This window comes from Polyodon spathula, chromosome 3 (assembly GCF_017654505.1).
Source record: "Polyodon spathula isolate WHYD16114869_AA chromosome 3, ASM1765450v1, whole genome shotgun sequence".
Taxonomy (NCBI): domain Eukaryota; kingdom Metazoa; phylum Chordata; class Actinopteri; order Acipenseriformes; family Polyodontidae; genus Polyodon; species Polyodon spathula.
In genome coordinates, this window is record NC_054536.1 from 61,691,674 (window position 1) to 61,708,418 (window position 16,745).

Sequence of the window (16,745 nt, forward strand, 5' to 3'; positions counted from 1 at the left end):
GTCTTACTATAATACACTGAAACCTTGGCTAGGTGCTTTGGAAGTGAAATAGAAATCTGTTAACAATTAGCATCTCAAATAAGATTTTAAGAATGCACTGTGTACATTAAAGTGAGTTTGATACAAACACTGTCAGATTTTTTTTGACTTGTATACATTTGCAATATACTGAATTGCTGTTCTTTTTTTCTAAAACTGAATATTAAAACCTACTGGTCAGGCATTCCAGAGAAAACTTCAGCAATCAGCAATATGACTTAGAATGTTTTTTTTTTTTTTTCTTCTTCAAATTAACAACACACCTATAAATTTCCATCCAATGTGTTTCTTCATTATTTCATGTAAAATGGAATGGAAACAGACATTTTACCAGCAGACTGTTTGAAATTATATGGAGGAAAAATGAACTACACACCCATTGTTTTTCATTTGTAGTATTCATTATTTTGTGTAACTGGTTTCTATCTTCAAAATCGCATGGGAATTTTACTTTAGGGACTCAAAAGTTGTTTGATAGAATTTACTTAACCTTAGTGTAAAACCCTTTGATAAATTCCAATATATATATATATATATATTTGCATTATACTGGTAGAACCACTTATTAGCCCAGTCATTAGTGCAATACAACCTGTGGAGTCCAAAAAAAACAGTGGAAGTCAGTGCAGAGCTGTTGCAGTCCTATACACATCTGTGAAGACGAGGAATTGCAAGTACACTTAGATTCAAAGACAAATAACTCTATTTTTGTTTAAACAAATTTACCATTTCAGAATCAGCCCTGCATAAAAACTATTGACATTTACTTCAAATTTAAAAAAAAAAAAAAACTGGTTCAGTCCTTCAAGAAACAAATCTTGGATGCGACATATGTATCAATTTGTAATGATGGTCCCTGTAAAGCCTGTTTTTTAAAGGTCAACTATTTTGAGACATCGATGAAAAGGTAATTATCAACACATGTGTCTCTCAAGGAACAGCACAAAGAGAACCATTTACTTTGTATACAGAACTGCACAAAGTAAAACATTAGTTGCAAGAATCCTCAAAGGAAAGGAAGCAACTAGAAAAGTAACCAGATTTCAAAAGTAATTCAATACATTGCTGACTTGTCTTGATGGATAGCTTATCAAAATGTCTGTAACTAAACATAACTAGAAGCTACATCTGGAAATATAAACTATAGCAACTGTAATGAATTTCATTTCTGATCAGCCAAAACCACAGGTTTTGTTTACTGCACGCTCATTTGGTAAGATCAATTCATATTGGACTCACATGTATTCTTACTTTGAAACATGAGACTATACTGACATTAATTGGGTGTTTACAGTAAGCACTTTAATTAAATTCTACCTGCACATTTGAAACGGGGCCAAGGCGAGGTGGCTGTGATACAGTAATATGTGTCGATAAATAGAAATTTCTCAGTAACCATGACAAATTCCTATACAGCCTGTTGAGCTGTCCAGTTGGTCACCACTTGTCTTAAAGTAAAAATGCTCTGCTCTTTGGCTTGATTTCCCCACCCCCACACTCCACCGTCCTGCTTTTTTTTTTTTTTTTTTTTATCTGAAATGCTGATCGTATTTCACAGAGCCTGATGTTTTCTTCTGTTTTTTTTTTGTTTTTTTTTAATAACAGAAACCTTTTTTTTTGCAAACAAAAAGGATCCCATACAAACCAAAAAGTCACAGTATACAATAAGGCAGCCATCTTAGATCACAGGTTAAACTGAAGAGTACAATTCAAATTTAGCATGAGGAGTTTCCTTAATACTAAAGCTATGTAGACTTCATGCCAAATGGTTTATGTTAGTAGCAGCTGAATAAGCGACAGTTGCACACTGGCAAATACATACAAGGAGATTTTTTGTTGTTGTTTATTGCCACTTTTCTATTGACCACAGAGTGTTTATATATTTATTTTAAAAATCTATTAAATTACAATAACATCTTTATCGAAATGAATGGCAGAAAAGCTTTTATGGGCTAGCTGGCTCACCGCACTGGGACCTAATACTAAAAACACAGACAACAATCAAGATGTTTTTGTCACAGTGGGTAACCTGCTGCCCACATCTGTTCCACTGGAATTGTGATTAAACTGAAACCTAACAGCATATTAAAGTCATGTAGGAAGAACAGAGCAGGCCTAGACTGTGACTAGTTTTCCTTTCAGCATTTCACACAGGATAAGATACACTTTTGGCAAATACTTTTAATATACAGCAGGTTAAGTGTATATCAATATGTTCACATTGTTTTAAAACTGGAGCAAGATAACTACACTTGTATATTTTTTTCAGACAGAAGTTTTTAGGCAAATCTGTCTGAACCAGACATGCATGAGGATACAATGGGCTAGATTCTCAAAGCACTTTACTCTAAATACTTATTATATTTGCTATTCTAAAAGGAAAATAAAGTCTAACTAAAATTCTAAAATTAATAAGAAACAATCTGATAAGTCCCTAAATTAAATGTTTTAGTTATTTAATTCTAGATTGGTAACTTGACTTGGGTGTTTTTCTTGAAAAGTTGTCCTAATGATTTTGAAGAGCTAAGAGAATCTAGCCCAACTTACTATATCCCTACGACACAAGATTTAGACAAAAACTCCCTATTCACAAAGAGTTTTGTAAACAGTGTTTGTAAATGTTAGCTGAGGTTAGAGTATGAGTGTGTTATGAAAAAAAAAAAAATTATATACCTGAAGTCTTTAAATAAGGCAGGTCTTAACATTTTATAAATAAGACAAACTATTTCCAACTGTAATGGACATTTTGGCGACATTAACCACAATATCTTTTCCATCAATGATTTCAGAACAAGGGCTTATTCAATTGTGTTAATGTGCCACATTATTTGACCATCGATGGAAGATGTGATCAGCGTTGGTCTCCTGATATTTAAAACTATACTAGCTTCTTTCCAACTCCTCGTATCAAATGCTTGGATATACAATATCTGCCAAAAACCAGCCTTATTTAACATAACGGACATTTTTCTTTCTCTGAGCTTTTCCACCAATAGATCTGCAGAAAAAGCATGTAATTTACCAACTAACTGGGCAAGTTATAACTGTTGGGCTCCATAATGGTAAATAAAACAGTCTTTAGTAAGAAGAAAGCTCCTGGGACTGAAAGAAGCCTGTTGTGTGTTTATTATTTCAGGTGCTGTGTATTTGCACTATATTCTAACAACTTTTTCAATGGAAGGAGTCATTAGGGACCAGGTCTAACAACCTGCAGGGTCAGATCCAGCAACTGGGGCTGCAGGATCGAGAACAGTCTGGCAGCATTTCCAACACTGAAATGAATCAACTACAAATAACCCTCTGGGACCAAAGGGCTAAAAGGTTATCGTTGTATTGCTGGCTGCCTGCTAGTTTATAATTGGCATAAAGAAACATGTCAATGAAAAACTGTTTCTATCAACTGGCAGGTAAATGTGTAATCTAGATGATCAAGGATAGTAGTTTATATTATAATAAGAGGACCAGAAACTAAGCCCAATCTTCATGTACATCATGGTTGAAGACATTTCCCATTATTCTAAGGGAGCAATCACTTATTACCGTGGGTATTTTTTCGTCTGAAACATTTTGATCTTAAAGAAAACTACAAAGCAGCAGCAGGCTGCAGCAGCTCAACCTGGATTCTTTAATTTAGTTTTAAATTTGTTTTTATAGTGTTGTATGTACACATACCTGTTTACACACAAGTTTCTTTTGTAATGTTTATTTTATTATAGTTTTTCATTTATTGAAGTAGTGCTTTATATTTGGTAAATTAGAAAATAACCTCTTTTATGTTTAATTGTTAATTTCAATTCAGCACTTCTGCTCTGCAGATGTTTGTTTTCACATTATTTCATCAACAGTATACCACAAATACATAAAACAGAAACTACCAACATTGAAAATACTTTGACATAACGTAATTGACATATCTGACTTAAACCAGAGATTTCATATGAAAGAACACAAATTGACTCTGTCATTGAGACCAATTGGTTCTAATGTTTGAATGGCAAATATCCAGTATGCTTCTCTCTGTAGTAACAAAACTATCATATTTCCACCACGAGCTGATAAAGTTACTTCCTCCACCCAGACAGACTGTAATGAGTGTGGAGATGATCTGTGACCAGCTTTTTCTAATGTTTGGCTATTGCATATTCTTGATTTTAGATCCTAATTGCTTCTTCATGCTCTGAGACCCTTATTTTTAAGGCTCTTTTCGTCTGACCTGTGTATAGCAGTCTGCATCGACAAATTAACATATAAATTACTCCTGTGGTATTACAGTTAATGATACCTCGCAGGGCTCGCAAAATTTTGGTAATGGTACTTGCCCTTCGGGCAGTCCATTGTTGACGTTTGGTTGTCCAAAAAAATGTCAAGTTGCCCATAACTGGCCTATGGACTGTGATTTGTACAAAGTATACTGTACACAATATAGGTACAGTATCTCAGGGTTCATACACTTTTTCAACAACAAAATTCCATACTTTTTCCAGATTTCCATTTGTTTTTCCCAGACTTGTGTTTTAGTTTCTACTAGTTTTTTTATAGTTATCCACACAGGCAGGCAGCCGCAGAGCATTATAGCTTTTTGATCCAGAGCAGACGTTGCTCCTGGTTTTCTAAAAGTATGTGTCAGAATCTGGAGGTGCATATCTAGAAAACAATGCAAGAATATACAAAGTTCTACACTGCAAGTATACTTGTGCCAAAATAGGATAGTATAATGGTACCAGTAGTATTCCAAAACCAGACAATTTTGGCACAAGTACACTTGCAGTATATTACTTTTTTGTAAGGGATGATATTGGATTCTGATCCAAATTCTATATACCCTCTGTGAAATGTTGAACACTATGGGAGGTGAAAAATAACAAAAATGAAGTAGCAAATGTGCACGCGTTATATATTTAAATGTGCAAGTGTCATATATTAAACATGCAAGTCGAATACTAAATACAGTACACCCTCGCTATAACAACCCTGTTTGGGTCCAAAGCCTTTTGTTCGCTACAGTAAAAGGACAATCCAAAACGAACATAAGCTGCTGGAGTAAGTTAAGGAAGTCAACTTGGATAAAGGCATTAGCTAAATTATTAATAATATTAGTACCTTTTTATTCTTTGATTCTCTTGTTTCAGTATTTGTCACTACAAGCGCTAATAATAATAACAATAATAAAAGCAATGAGATTGTGAATAAAAGTAGAATTACAAGTACAGTACCCAATTTGTGGCAGTATTCTGGCTATATCCTATTTATTGAACCCCCCCCCCCAAAAAAAAGCACAAAGTTTCAGTTTTGTTTCAATTGCAAATGTTAATTGAAATCTTGGTTCCTTATTAAATAAACAAATCAATATTGCTTTGCCATGACGGTTGCATAGAGCTGTACGAGCCAACATCTGCATCAGTTTGATTTATTTTAAAATCAGTATTTAATCTTACAATGAAGGCCATATAGCGAGGATGTAAACAGTATATCTACACCCGGCTGACGGTTTGGACCCGAGACAGTTGCTGCACTCGGTACTGTAAGTTACAAGCAAGCATTATTTTATTTTTTTTCCTGGGTTGGGAAATAACGTTAACAATTTAATAAAGGTAACAACAAGATAACAAAATGTGAATCTTGGTGAGCAGAGTAGCTTTGTTTAAAAAAATAATAGCCTTCAATATAAAAGTATATACTTTGGCTGTCGTAGTGTCCATTTTACCCTTCGTTTCACTGGAGCAGACAGTCATGTGACATCTGGTATCACTGCGCTGACGAGATAGGATTGCTTGAGTTGTCACGGGGTGTTACACTGGCAATCCTCACGGGATTTGGTCACAAGCAATGTGTACGTGTACGTCACCCCAGAAATCACTCAAGCATTGCCAATGAAAATCATTGATCCCTCTAAACGTATTTTAACTGGATGATCTGTGAGCGGAATCTCGATTGAGAAACTGCTGTTCGATTAAAGCACAAAACGTTATCTTGTTATAGAGTAAAAAAATCGTATTGCCTGTTGGGCAAGCAGCCAAAAAAAATACATTGTTCGACAGATTTTTTGGTTGTCCCGGAATGTCGGGCTAGCAATTTTGCAAGCTCCGTCTTGAATTTTTTTCTTTTTACCCGATCGTGGGCGATTCACAGTTTTAGTATTTACAGTATTTGAGCAGTGGACGCAATGGCCACCTTTAAAATTACCATCCGGCAGACTAGATAACCATGTATTTGCTTTGTACACTTTTGTAACAAATGAATGAACCAATTTGTCTGTTTAAAAGCAATATGGGCCAGTTTATCGAATTCAAGGAATCATCACTTTTTAGTACCTGCCAATGTTTGAAAAATATTACCTTTATATCGTTACCTTTATATCGTTAGACAAATAATAATTAAACTCAGAGGTAAAACACAGAGTTAGCTCACTTTTATTGTTTTTAAATTTCTTATTAATAAATATCTCTTGAAGACAATCTTTAGGTCTTGTACATTGTTTCTTTAAGACTATGGTCTTCACTTTTCATTTCAAATTGTGACTCTGTTCTACAGTTCCTTCTTACCCGTAAGAAATATACTGAAAGTTCAATTCTTATCAGTGAGCGAGGATGTTGACTTTTTACCACTAACAAATTCTGATCTGTTAGTTTATTTAATACAGTAGTTTGTAAGGTGATGTTCTTACCTTAGATACTTCTAAGTCTAAAAAGTGTATTCTATCTAGATCAGACTTATATTTAAATTTTAAATGACTATTTGCGAATTAACATAATCCACAAAATGATCAAAATGAATTTGAGTCTTTGATCCTGATCATATAATTAAGACATCATCAATGTATCCAAACCTTAGCGATAAATGGTAAGAAGGTGAGACGTTATCATTATTGTCGATTCATTTCTCCTTCCAAAATCCCATATACAAGTTGCCATAATTGGGAACAAATGCTGCACCTATTGCTGTACCCTTTATCTGGGAAAAATATTGACCTTCAACATGTACCTGTAATTTTAGGCAACTTGAAAACTGAACAGAAATCGTTCTGCACGTACCTTACAGATTGTTAATGCTGTGCTCCTTTTTGCACAGCATAGTCCTTTTACTACAGTCTCCTTAACTTAAAAATTAAGCTGTCACTCACTGAAGCTGATTTTACAGGAAATGTACAGAGTCTAGTTACTGGCGCTTCATAGAACAAAAGGTTATTTTACCCCCATACAAAGTTATGATACTCTTATACCAAATATGTCATATACATTATTTTAAATGTGAGTCTATTTAATGTAAGATGTTAAACATTTATATATGACCAAAATAGACATACTGTATATAATTCATATTAGCATTGTATTTTGTAACAAACTACTGAAAATCAATTTTTTCTTAATTGGTAACATGTACTGGTAAGTAAGTTTTCTTAAAAGGAAAAAAGAAATCACATCAAAGTGTGCTCGCTCAACCGGTGGTGCACAGTAGGGGTCACAAATTCCATGTTTTTGGCACATCATAAATTATGCATCTTTCTAATTCCTGTGAATGGAGGTATGGTTTCAAATACTTTACATTTTGCTGTGGAAGATATTGTTTTCGCATTAACTGCTATGGTTGTTTTGACACCAGTATATAGCCTGCTGGGGTCACATGACTAACCCCTCACTTGGATTGTTTACATCACGTGGATTGTTGTCCTCAGCATTATTCAAAGTAGAATGTACAGATCAGTACTAAACAGTACATTTCTAATAAGATAATGGACATTGTTTAAGCAACTAATGTATGTCAAAGAAAATATTATAGGAAGGTTGGTGTTTCTTATGAGTTTCACTTAAAAACTGGACATTTATTTGTGTTGTATGTTACGTGTAGTGTGTTAATGTTGGTGTATAGTCATTGGCACACGGGATATAAATGGGTCTATGTAACACAAGTGTTTACAATGTATATTTGTATTTAGGCACGAGGATTGCACAGCACTTCACGTGCAGGTAATATGTGAGCACGGGGAATTGCACTTTTATTAATTCATGTGCAGTTGTACCGAGACTCCAGTTGAATGATTGATTAGCAATCGAGTCTCGGTACAGCTGCATAAAAGCAGCATGTTTTCACTCATTCGGGGTTGTGTGTTCAGTGAGTGGAGAACGGGATTGGAGATGGAGGTAATAGTAATTATAATAGCAGCTCACCATGTTTGTCTGTATACTATAGGTTGTTTTCTTTGTCTCTTTCTTTTGGCTGCCAGTGCCGTGTCCTGGGTTTTGTTTGTCTTTACAACCTTTTATTTTCTGTCGGTTCAATTATTAAATGCTGAGCAAAAACAATCGCTCCACCTCTGTTGTTTATTTGTTGGTTCCTGGGTCTGGTCGAATGTCACCCACTACAGCCGTCTTTGTGACACTCATAAACACCACCACACATTCTCTGTCTGACTTCATCTTTCAAAATACTGTTAATCTCAGCTAATCTTGTAGCAGACAGTATAACACAACACACTTGCAAACTGAAGGTTATAGGTTCAAATCCCATGCAAGCCAGACATTTTCAGGCAAATGTTGCATTCTAAAACAGAAATAAATCATTTAATATAAAATGATAAAGACGTCACAATAAGTGCATTCCCTAGTATATTTCCATGTTGACAAAACAAGTGAATTGTCATTAAAATTGGATGTCCTGTAATATACACATGCATGGATAAAAGTGCCTGGGGTCTGCAAAAAAATATGTTGGGCGAAAAAGGAGAAGGATATGTTAACCTTATTTTGGCGACTTATTTCTCTTACTGTATGACAGGTATTGATTTTTCTTTCTATATTTCATCTAAGAGTGTTAAGAACTACAAATCAAAAATGAAATGGTGCTTTTGGCAGATTTACTTTTGCTGTGTCAACCCCCTGAAAACACGTAAACTATCCTTGCTGTACAGAGAGTCAGGCAGTTCTTGCGCTTCGCTGATAACCTGCCATGAGGAACTACTGTTCCTCTCAATAATCCCCGCTGTTGTGGTGGGTGGCGGGTGGTGGCAGCAAGGGACTCCAATTTTTCTATAAAACTAAAAGTGTGCCATTATTTAACGGACTGTATAATATCAGTCAGTGGGAAAACATTTTACATTGACACATTACTACATTGTAACGCTTTGTAAACAAAATAAATGATACCTACACGTAGGAACTGTGGTGGATTTGGTTGTTTGTCAAGGAGGTAAGGATGGCTAAGGTTTGTAATGTTCTTGGATGGTGGTTTTGTTACTAATGAGCAACTACCAGCTTTATTAGTTGCGAAAAAACCAACATAATCAGAATGAGTTAACCCAGCCAATTCCAATGCAGCATGCTAAACTACTTGGGTTGTATTTATTTACAGCTTGAAAAGAGCACCTAATCCAACAGTCTAAAATCCTAAGCAAAGGAATCAATCACACCTTCCTGTCAAACTTCATTCTCTAAATGCAGTATAATACAAGTTAATGAAGAGTCTAGCATTTCAGCTCAGATTGTAAAGCAAAGGTATTACATAATGGGAGATGTATAGTATAGTACTTTGTTGAAAGTGACTCAGAATAGACAGTCACAGTCTGGATCCCAGTGGACAAGACCTTGCATATTCAGTAGTAAACTAAGCACTTAATTCATTAGGTTTGAAAAGAGCCAGAGCACCACATCTCACATATGGCTGTTTTACTGTATGTGCCTTCGGACAGATAACATACTGGGAATTGTTGCATCATTCTTGTTCATTTTTGTTTATCAATTACCTGATGCTTCTTTTATCATATAAACATACTGTTACTTTTCCCCACACACAGTAGGGTTAGCCTTGAATGTCTTGAATCATTTTTTGAATTATATTTTATTATGGTTTTCACAACATCAATGCAAACTCGTAACTTAATTAAAGTCCTTAATCCCTGTTTTTGGTTAAGGTGGGATTTTAAGCAGAGTTGTTAGAGATCATGCTCTCTACAAAATATCATGGAAATCATGGCCCCGTATTTCATTTTTTTCTAATTACCTGCTATTCATAAAATAAAGTGATTTTGTTCTTGGAAATCAAATTAACAGTTAAAACCGAAACTATGTGTTTTATTATGCTTTGTTTTATCCAGTGGTGATAACAAAATAAACACACAAACACTCGTAGGGAATATTAAAGCACTACAGATGCAAAATGTGACAAAGAACAACTCCCTAAACTTACCAGTTCTTTTATTTTATACAGTTAAACACAACGACACAACCGCAAAAGCTAAGTTGCCTAAGGTAAGGGAGCAGGCTTTCACTCAACTAAAGTGGTATGTTTTCATCTTGGTTTGCTTTGCTTCAGGCTTTTGTGACTTTGTAGTAGGGCGAGGTGTACTGTTCTGCAGATACTCCCTTCTGTTACCAGCCTTGTTATCATTGAAGCCTTAAAAAATCTGGATCCAAGCCAAAGTAGATGACTCTTTATTGCCATCCCATTTAGCCCTTCCTTTTAAAAACACCCATTTGCATTGTTACCCATTGCTTTCCTTGCCCTGTTTTTCACTGTATGCTATTTCCATATCATCCTTCTCACTTTTTTAAAACTGTATTCAGTGAGCCCAATTATTTTACTCCACAATTTACAATGTCCATTTACATTCACTCACCACATCAACTCCCCACAACAGCTCTACAGAACTTACACCCAGAGGCCCAATGGAGGAGGTAGGCGAGCTACAGGCAACAAGCTAGCCACCAGGTCAGTGAGTGCTTGAGCTCACCAGGTGCACAGCCAATGCGTGCATAATTGTACCATGTTAAGTTTCCTTTCTATATATTTATTTTATAACGCATACATGTTTTTTGTTTTTGTTTTTTTTAAGTTTTGGCAGGGCAACTTCTCAAACTCCAGAGTTCTAGAAGGAGTTTAAATGATCTGCTTCCTGGATTTTTTTTTACTATTCCCATTAATCATTACAAATTCTCAAGCAGCATTTCCACTTGCTTTATTTTGGTCTCCTGGGAGACAGGAAGCCCAGCTTCATGGGATAAAATCCTCTTCAAATTCATAAAAAACTGTAATAATGACATTTATAATAGTAGTTTTTAATAATTACATTCCTCTGGTCATTTTGTGGTGAATTAATACTGACATCGTGACCCCAAACACAAAACTATTTCAGGCATTTTTATTATTAAATATGAATCAACAGAAATACAAAGCTTTAACACAGGGGTTCAAAACAACAAAGAAACAACTACATTAATATATTTTTAATATCAGCAGCTTTTCTTACAGCTCCTAATCCAGTTCAAGAAATATTACAAATTATTAATTTTAAAGCTAAACTGAAGGAAAATATGTATGTGCATTTTCTTAAAATACTGTTCTGTTTGTAACCCAGTGGCTAAATTTGGCACTTAAATATGTCTGTCTCTCTTTGGCAGTGCTTCACTGGGCAGTAAACCCTTTAAGTCACATGTGCAGACTACAATTATTAAGAGATGTCTGGCTTAAATACAAATAAAAGTGATTGGATGCCACTGGTACACTAAATTTTTTTCCCTTACCACCTGCACCTATGTATGTGTGGGTAGCTTTGCGTACAGGTGCCTCCACAATATTGTACAGATGACCAATCCAACCTGTGTCATTGAACTCAGCCTCCTTATAAATCCAGCCAGTGTCAAGGCTTGGATCAGAAGCAAAGAACCAACGTAAGAATCTATGTGGCCTTTTCTTCGGAGCAGCCTGTAGTCCTAAATGCTGTTGATTCATAGGTTGTCAAAAACCATAATCCTATGTTGCTACTTGGGAGCATGAGCAGTGATCAAGAAGCAGAAAAGGGACAAACAGCAGCACTAACCAAAGATGAACTGATGTCAACATGACTAAGACTTTCAAGCACGACGGTGGCTAACCTTTTACTAAGAATAATGTCACTGAACATATCTTAGTGTTATGTTGTAGGTGATGGTTATAACACATTCCGGCTGATCAGAAATTTAGCCGATGGGGAAAAATCCTCATTAAAGGATATGTAAATGAGGGCCATGGTGAATACAAAACTGGTAATGTGTCAGAAATCCAACATGCATTGGTGATCAAAATACAACAGCATGAAGCAGCTGAAGGGGAAAAGTGTACAAACCGATTTTGGAAATGGAGTGTTATCTCTGAAAAGGAAAAAAAAAGTTTATATTTAAAGATAAATATTGGTGGATTTAATGTTAACCATCAACACATTCTACCTGCTAAGTATTTCCTTTTCAATGTACTTAGACACCCTCATAACCTCAATAACTTATTTTGTTGTACATAGCAGACAGAAATCTCCATTGCATAGCAGTCACTTGCTATATACGGGGATGTGCAGAATAGTAATATACCATGCCCTAAACCTCAAAAAAAACCAACACATTATTTCTTGTTAATACTGCAACCATGTTGCAACTTTAGAACAGGATTTAAGAACACATTTAAAAAAAAATTCTGAGTCTTTAAATAATGCCCTTTGAAAAAGTTATTGCTTGTACTGCTGCATTACTACCCCACTATTACTTGTAAGACAGTTATGGGTAAAAGAACTATCAGGTTAAGTATTGTGGTATTTCTAACAACTCCATCTACTCTTGGAGGATAACAGTATGAAACCAAGTAGTACATATTTAATTAGCAATAATAATGCACCCAGAGCCCTTAGTTTATATCCAAGTAGTTTAACTGGCATATAAGTAGCATTACAGTCTGATACGATCGATGGATATGTCTATGCTCTGCTTAATTGGTCTATTTCAGTACTTCAGTCACAGAAGTACTGACATAATAACTAGGCTCCCCCGAGCATCCAGGGTACTGGGCACTGGACGTCCGGGCTCCTCCCACTTGGACTTGGACACCCGGGCTCCTCCCACTTGGACATTGGACACCCGGGCTACTCCCACTTGGACGTTGGACACCCGGGCTCCTCATCCTTCAGTTCTGTGCCTGTGTCCCAGTCGGCCTCTTAAAGTCCAAAAGGCTATCCAGGTGGCTGTCCCCTTCCTTTCCTGTCTGTACAGGACCTTCTCTTCGGTAGTGCTTCACCTCTGTGACATACAGGCACCATAAACCTTCCTCCATCCTCTTCATTTACCCGCAGCATCTGTTCTGGCCTGGGTCTGTGGAAGCACTATTTGCCACCATGTGTGACAGGACAGCCGAGTGATGAGGACGTTGCCAGACCAGAAAGCTGGCAGAGACACACAGGCAGGTACTATGGGTGTTAATGAGGGTAACACGATTTTGTTAAGTTTGTAATTAATGACAACATATGTGATTCTGACACAATCTCTTCTTAAACACAAACTGAAGCACAGCTCAACCGATTTGGAATTGTGAAACAAACATGGCATTACACTTTCTACAGTTTAGGATGCTTGAGGAAAGAAGGAGAATGAGATCTCCTGCAGCTGAAGTATATAGGACCAGAATGACTTTTCAGATGAACATGCCTTACAGAGTTACCGGCTTGATAAACAGCCTATAGCAGATCTAGTTTCTTTTGAAATGTTTACTTTATCATAGTTTTTTATTTTTTTAAGTAGTGTTTTATAGTGAAAAAATAAACCCTTTTCTGTTTAATTATTCATTTAAATACGGTGTTTCGGCTGTGCAAATGTTTGATATGATGTGCTTGAATAAAACTTTTGACTTGTATCCGATAGTTTGTCTTTCATTTGAATATTGAGTATAACCGCTGCGCTTCTATTGTTAAAGGGACCTCTGATGCGAGTGCATGCATATTCTTTCGAGTAGTTTGTATTTTTTTTAATAAGTGTTCTAATTTGAATGCAAGTTGTGCCTTTTTGTTTAACTATTATGCACAACAGGGTTTTTACTTATTGAATCTTCTGTTTAAAAAAACAAATGCTTGTTCTTTATTTTGAATAAAACATTAAATGCATCGATTATCGTTGATAAATGCCTATACGATAAATGAATACGAAATTAGGGTGCAGGTTGCACAACAAGCATTCATTCAAACCTGTAATTTAAAAGGTGTTGACACATTTTCCATCATAGTGTAACTAATACAAATGACTTGTTTGCTGACCTACAATTGTTTAAAAAATCTACTATTGATTTCTGGTTGCTTCTCTTCATTTTAACTGTTTTTAAAATATTCAATGCTGGTCTATTTTTTCAGCTAGGATTATTGTGTTTCTCTAATCACTTTCAAGAACTTGGGGGAAAAAAGTGATTTGAGCATAGCAACGTCTGTCAATGTAATGACGTTTTTTCAAATGTGTGTTCTGTTGAGTCTTATTGACTGACTCCCCTTAAACAGTGTATTCACTGGTTACCACTGTATGGTCGAAAGTGTTTACAGCAACCTAATTATACGCAGTAGCTAGAAAACAGTCCATAGAGATGATGAGAACAGGCAAGGCAATAAGTGTATTTGGGCATGAATATCATCTGTAGAAATGAACATTTCCAACAGAAAGACATTGTAAGTGTAAAATCTATTTTCTTTGTAGGGACGAAAATGGTATTTTCTTCACCCTGTCTCTCGTTTCTAATACACTATACTACAAACTTGAATGTACATCTACCAAATATACAAGATGAACATATATATAATATATATATATATATTATATATATATATATCTATATATATATATATATATTATATATTATATAACTGAAGCGCTCTATTACAATTCACAATAATAATACAAAAATTTCACTGTTTCCTTGTAGCTGGAAATATGCATCCTCAACATCTGTCCACCAACACTGCACCCCAGCTAAAAATACCAAATCAACATACAAGGAACAAATGGTGATATTTCAGTTTGTGTTCTGACTGAAGGGACTATGTCCATACTACTGCCACACAGCAATTACACAGAACAGCAGGAGACAACAAACTGAGGCACTGGGGATTTTTATCAGTCACAATAATCACTGGAGAGTCTCGACTTACTATTTAGTTGGAAAACAAAATTAACATAATAAAATAATATTTGCTTAACTGTGTGGATGCTATTTATATAAACATGGTTACAATCTCATAAGTGAGGGAACATTCTCTTAATAAGAAAAAAACAGAATCCAGAATTTTGGCGAGATAAGGCAAAGCCTAGATGTTCCTTTTTTTTGTTTGTTTAAGGTTTGTATGTGTCTAAATATAATGTTTTTCACTTCTGATTGTAAGATGTGTTTGCTTTGCTGTAACATTGCTTCCATCTTGGTAACAGTAGTTGACTCAAACAAATGGGGCAAGCTTTTTCCTGTACACAAATCTCAGCCCTGCCTTGTGTTTTATAATGCCATGACTCAATGTTGAATCTTAGTTACTGTGACAAATGTTAGAAACCTCAGAATCTGTTTTTCTTTAAGATTTTAATGTAAAATACACCTACACCCATAACTTACTGAGATTATATACTGCCACACCCTAGATAATGACTTATCCACCCACTGTACTACACCCTGTCTATTTAGAAATACCCCATGGTAGTTCATTAAAAAGGTATCATGCTATATTCCAATCTCATGACACACACTGTTACATGAGGAGGATGAAAGTGAACATCTGAAAGATATACCACTGTTGCTTTTCTGAGCAAGCTAGAGATTTTACATTATGTTTTGAGAGTGCCCAAAAAATATTAAACAAATCGCTGTAAAGTCTTCTAAAACAACCCTGATGTACCAAATGCCAACAAGGCTTAGTAGACATTAACCTGCCTAGGGTCTGAGACAACCCAACTTTAACTGGTTTCAGGGCACAAGTGGTTCTTAGGGCTTCTGATACGGTCTGGTCAGTGGTATAGCTTATCCCTGGACCCCTAAACTTAAGCATATATCCATGATGTAGCTGTCTTTGTTTCCCACCAAACTACTATCGTCAGCCATTACAGAAGTAAAAAAAAATAAAATAAAAAAATACACATCAAACTTCAAATCATCTCTGGGAAAATTTCCATAGCTCATATTCAAATTAAAGGACTTCATTCATTTGTTTTGTTGTTATTTAAAACAGTTTATTTTAGTACATTCGTATTGCTTAGTTAATGGTGAGAACTGCACTGGGTTTAATTACATCATTTCTGAATGTTAGTATTGCATTGGCCAGGTCGGTCCCTGGATAATGCTATTTGTGAATTTTGCACAATAAATAAGAATGAGTATATGGTACCACTTTTACGACAGTTTGTGTATTTGCACCATGAAAGCAATCGTCAAAAGTGTGAAATGCATATTCTGTACTATGCTTACATTATTTTGAAAAATGAAAAGAACAAATTACTGCAGAAAAAGACCAATCAAACACTATTACACTGTGTCCTTCAAAGTAGAGTTTCAGAGATTTTAAAATGAAAAAATAAAATCCTGTATTTTTAAAAAAATTAACAATGTTGTATGTCATTTTTTTATTCTTTTAAATGTACTGCTGAGGAATAATATAATGTGTCAATCAATACTAAAAGGTACTAAAAGAATGGAGACAAAGTATGTCTAAATGTGGGTGCTCAGTTTTTTTTTTTTTTTTCTTTGGCAAGGACCTGTATTTTATTCTATCTATCTATCTATCTATCTATCTATCTATCTATCTATCTATCTATCTATCTATCTATCTATCTATCTATATATATATATACACACACTGTATATTCTTCATGTGGTATGTTTCATGTGCTGTCTCAATTCTCTTGACAGGACAAAACCTTTAAATTCTTCATTAAGTTGCACAGGCACAAGACACATTT

The 16,745-nt window shown here is 35.2% G+C and overlaps 1 protein-coding gene across 3 annotated transcripts in view; it reads right to left on the minus strand.

Annotated features, from left to right (window-relative positions):
- Window positions 1–16,745, minus strand: part of LOC121313275 (zinc finger transcription factor Trps1-like) — a 111,492-nt gene that overhangs the window by 56,604 nt on the left and 38,143 nt on the right. The gene's annotated exons all lie outside the window — the stretch shown is intronic.